Source organism: Melanerpes formicivorus, unplaced genomic scaffold, assembly GCF_026170545.1.
Source record: "Melanerpes formicivorus ecotype bairdi unplaced genomic scaffold, bMelFor1.0.p_v2 SCAF_156, whole genome shotgun sequence".
Taxonomy (NCBI): Eukaryota; Metazoa; Chordata; class Aves; order Piciformes; family Picidae; genus Melanerpes; species Melanerpes formicivorus.
The window spans coordinates 505,157-510,530 of NW_027142508.1; positions in this window are offsets into that span (position 1 = coordinate 505,157).

The window sequence follows — 5,374 nt, forward strand, 5'->3', positions numbered from 1 at the left end:
CTTAATATTGCTCATGTTAGTAAACTGGCATGGCAGGCTGTCTTGTTTTGCCTGTGTTATTTATTGTCATTATGGTGTTTATTTCCCTCTTGACCTTTTCAGAATTGTATTGAATATTGTCCTTATCCTTTGCCTCCTAAATTAAAGATATTACTATATGCCCACTGCAGCAGGCCCTATTTACATTTATAGATATAAGCTGAATGAATTTGATCAATGTATTTGAAATAATACAATGTAAATGGTACACTTACCACTATCTCTTGATTTTTCACAGAAAGTTCTAATCCAGAAAAGCAGTATTATAATCAATATTACTATTTTAATTATTCTTTTTGTTGTCATAGTGTGATATGAAACTATAGCAGGTTATAAGACACCTCTTTACAATACATTCAGAATCTTTGGGCAGTAAGCAAATAAACCTTTAGAATTAGAATAAACCTTTATTAGAATAAACCAAACCAGGTTGGAAGAGACCTTCAAGATCATCGTGTCCAACCCATCAACCAATCCAACCCACCCAAACAGCTAACCCATGGCACCAAGCACCCCGTCAAGTCTCCTCCTGAACACCTTCAATGACGGCGACTCCACCACCTCCCCGGGCAACCCATTCCATAGCGCAATCACTCTTTCTGTATAGAACTTCTTCCTAACATCCAACCTGAACCTCCCCTGGCGCAGCCTGAGACTGTGTCCTCTTGTTCTGGTACTGGGTGCCTGGGAGAAGAGACCATCATCAGCCTGTCTACAACCTCCCTTCATGTAGTTGTAGAGAGTGATAAGGTCACCCCTGAGTCTCCTCTTCTCCAGGCTAAGCAGCCCCAGCTCCCTCAGCCTCTCCTCATAGGGCTTGTGTTCCAAACCCCTCACCAACTTTGTTGCTCTTCTCTGGACTCGTTCCAGCAAGTCAACATCCTTCCTAAACTGAGGGGCCCAGAACTGGACACAGTACTCAAGGTGTGGCCTAACCAGTGCAGTGTACAGGGGCAGAATGACCTCCCTGCTCCTGCTGGCCACACTGTTCTTGATGCAGGCCAGGATGCCATTGGCCCTCTTGGCTGCCTGGGCACACTGCAGGCTCATGTTAAGCCTACCATCAACCAGCACCCCCAGGTCCCTCTCTGCCTGGCTGCTCTCTACACTATTTTCTCTACACTATTTTCTTCCTTTCTCTGCTATGTACATACATATTGCAGATATTCTTTCTCTGCTGTTGTGGTTTTAGCTTTCCTGGAGTCCAAAACTCCAAATGGAACAGATTTACATTGTCTCCTTTCTCTTTTTTTTTTTTTTTTTTTCCCCCCCTGGTAGGAGAAAACAACTTAGGAGAAGAGAGAGGTAAAATTACAAAATAAGTAAATTTGGAAGTAAAAAGGTAAGTTTAACAAAATATAAAAGGCATTTGAGTAAAAGGAAAGTTGCAAAAGTATAATGACAATGAATAAATAAAAATACATGCAAAACGAGGCAGAGCTGGCATAGGATTCTTTGTAATGTGGATTTTCTTTAGATGCAGACCTCAGGAGCCTGCAGCATAATGGAACAGGCCCTACCACATGGTTGCAGCAGCAGATCTAGCAGGCAGGCATGGGAAGGAGTGAGAGAGAGGCAGGAAATGGCTCCCCTTTGAAAGGGCTTAGGGACAGGAAGTGGGGCTGTAATAGACTTTGACCTGGGGACCTCTGCCCCTATTAGGGGGAGCCAAGCCTCTCTGCCCACCTGGGTTAGGTTTCTTTGTCCATCGGGGGCTAGGCTCTCGTCAGCCCACCCCCTCCTGGTCTGGATGTAACATGGCACCCTGGATTTTTTTGGTTTGGTTTGGTTTTGTGGTTTTCTTGTGTGTGTGTGGAAACTTACAGGATTATTAACAATCAGTAAGTTTGACATCGTGACTGCCTAAACCATAAGTCTGATGTTAAAAACTACATTCAGAGTTAAAGTATCTGCAAAATAATAAGTGTAAGAAGTATGTAGTTTTAAGCTAATTTGTTGATTAAAAAGGTCAAATATTATTGTATGGAGTAACTGCTACTGTTGTCTTCATAGTACTGCATAGGAAAAAGTCACAGAATCCTAGAGTCACAGAATATATCTGATTTGAAGATGCCTCAAAGTTCATCCAGTCCAACCCTGACCCAGTACCGAAGGATTCCCTTGAAATTATAAAATTTTACTATTTTTTACCTCCTTCTCTTGATACAGCCCAGATTATGTTTATATATTCAAAATTTAGAACACAGCTTGGAAAAGATTATAAATTTTGTGGTTTGTTCTCCTAATATTTGTGTCAGCTTTACTGTAAGTTTGTTTAAAGTCTATTTGCAAGCATGGTACAAATTACACTCTAATATAATTTTTTAGAGGTTTAATTTTTTTTATTTTTCATAGAACTTGGAGTTTTTGTTTCTTTGGTTTTGGTTGGTTGGTTGGATTTAGTTGATTTGTTGGTTGGGGTGTTTTGTTTTGTGGCATTGTTTGTTGTTGTTTTGGTTGGTTGGTTTGGTGTTGGGGTGTTTTTGACATCCCTTACTTAAACGCAAATCTAGAACTGGAGGTTGACTTTCTTTACATGTTGATTTTGAATGTATTAGTATTGTGCTAGTTGAATAGCTCCACAGCTTTCTGTACCCTGGCAAATGAAAACAATGTGCAATAGGTTGACTTCCATCGTTGCAGTCCCATAATTCACATGTTGTGGTGGATTAGCACACCTCTTCTCCCTCTGTCTCTCTGTCAGAATGGATAATAACATACAAAAAACATCAAAACCTTAAAATCTCAAAAATTGCAGTATTTCCTGAGTTAACTGAAATTTCTGTATTTTATAAGCAGAATGCTCCTTCCAATTAAGTACATATTCTGTTTCTGTTTAGTAAAAATTCAGAAAGAAAAAATGTGGGGATTTTTGAGGAACAGAACCAAATATTCTCTGTGAGGAAGAGAAGTTACAATATTGGAAGCTCTTCTAACTTTTTCTGATGACCACAGCCCTCGTAGGGTGATTTTTTGAGAACAATATCTTCACAATTAGGCTCTTTTCTGTTATAAGGACTGTTACAACCTATTGCTGGATATTGCCTCTATCTGTAAGATTATTTTTATTCTATTTTTTATAATACAGTGAATTCAAAATATAAGAGCATAATAGATAATCCAGAAACATCCCAGAAAGGTTCAAATCAAATTAATATTAAATATTTTATTTTATTTATGTGGATGGTGTTTCTGAATTTGAATTTCTGTGATTTCCTAGAAATGACAGTTAAGTTATATTCTCAGCAAGTTCAGCATGCTTAATGAATTCCTTGGGGAAGCCAGAATATCTGTAGCACAATTAACTTCCCATTCTTATGTAAATGAAGAGTTTCAGGGTCCCTGATGGAAGCCTACTTTTTGGCTAAAGTTAGCAAGTGTATGCTATGAAATGACACATGGAGCCTTGAGCTGAAATTTAGACTTCACTAATTTGTGCTGTGACATGTGCAAAACTGCTTCAGAGGAATGTGAAACACAGTTTTTTAAATGTACCTGATGAAATGGGGATTATTACCCCTGGCTAGACTGTAGTCAGCAGTCTGATTTCCTTTGCCTTTCCTCAGTCTTAGAATAATAAGCACACTGAGAGTTTTTTATTCATTTTATATTTATTACTACATTTCCTTGGGTTGCTTTCCTTTATTATTATTACCCAGTTAAGATTATTGATTTAAGATGAAAAGAGTCCACAAGAGAGAGGTAGTATTTTAGATTGTATGTGTATATTTGTGTGCATATAATTAAAGTTAATCCTGAAAAGAGAAATAAAATATGTCAGCTACATAAGGTCCATGAAGCTTGTAAAGGATAATGAAGCCACATACACAAATTTAACAGCCTGAGTGAAATAGAGGAGTGAGAAAACAATATCCAAAATGAAAAGAGGATGTTAGTGAGTTGTTCAACTTTTATTGATGCTAGTGAAGTCCTTTGAGATCTTCAGATGAAAGACATTCTATAAAGTATTATCGTCTCAGAGGAACAAAGCTATATGCCAGTTCTAAACCACTGAAATATAATCAGATTCAACCTATAACCACAAAGTGGGATCCAAATGAATGTTTTCTATCTAACTTTAAGTTACTTATCAAAATTCCTAAATCCAAATTGGGTTTTAGCTTCCCACATTTCATGGAACTTGTTAGGCTGTGAGGAAGGAGAGTGTCTGCTCATTTTAGTGTAACTGGTCAGGGGCTCTTTTCACTGCAACAAGGGATAATAAGGAAAGGAGTAAGCCATAAACAAGAAAATACAGGTACACAAACTTAAAAGAGGAGGTAGTGATGAGAGTCTACCCTGGTCAGTTGCAGTAATTGATGAGGGCATGTGGAAGTCTGAGAATGATTATTCCAGTGAGGTTATCTGATCTTGTCAATTGGGAAACTAAGGGAAAAGTGGGAAAGCAGAAACAGAATATACCAAACACAGACTGACAAAACACTCATGGAGACAATGTCAAAACACAAACCTTGTCAGTCACACTCATCAATGTGCCATCCAGAAAACATGTGTCTCTTCCAGGAAGATTAAACTGGACTTTTCAACTGCTAAGATTTTTTTAAGGCAGGGGAGACATAGAGTAGGAGAGGCATGATAGAGTTGTACATTCCCATGATGAGGGTATGCAGGATAAGGAGAGGTAGAGAAAAAAAAAAGTGGTAAAAACAGGCTGGTCATAGAGGCAGCACACTTGCCTGGCTAAGATCTATGCTCAATTACCTCAGTCAGTCTTATATCTTCTTATTAAATCTTAAAAAACCTGAGTAAGTGGATGCTGTTGAAAGCAGTGCCTTGTCTGTGTAGACACAATTATGGCTGTATCATAATCTGACTTTTTGTGCATACCTTGACAATACGTGCTCAGCTTTGCCAGTGGTTGATCTGTGAACAGGAAGTTGCATCCCTCAACTTGGGCAGAGACTCCAGGTGGAGTCATCATCCCTGGAGGTATTCTAGAGGGAATTGGACATGGCACTTGATGCCGTGGTCTAGTAGTCATGAGGTCTTGGGTGACAGGTTGGACTTGACTTTTGAGGTCTTTTCCAACCTTGTTGATTCTATGATTCTATGGGAACTGGAATAGGCTTCAGAGGCCGGGCAGGAGGGTCATGGCCCAAGCATGTTGGAGAAGGTTTCTGTGTTCATCACATTGCTTTACTAATTCATTTCAACAAGGTGTCTAAGTTTCTCGTTGGTGTTTGACTCCATAAAACTAATTCAAATAAGAATATCCTTAGTTATCTCAGTCAATAAAAGTATTTCATCTTTCATGAGAAAAGCTTTTGGGAATATCTCTTTTACCATTTCTCTGCAAATACTCTGTCATGGAAGT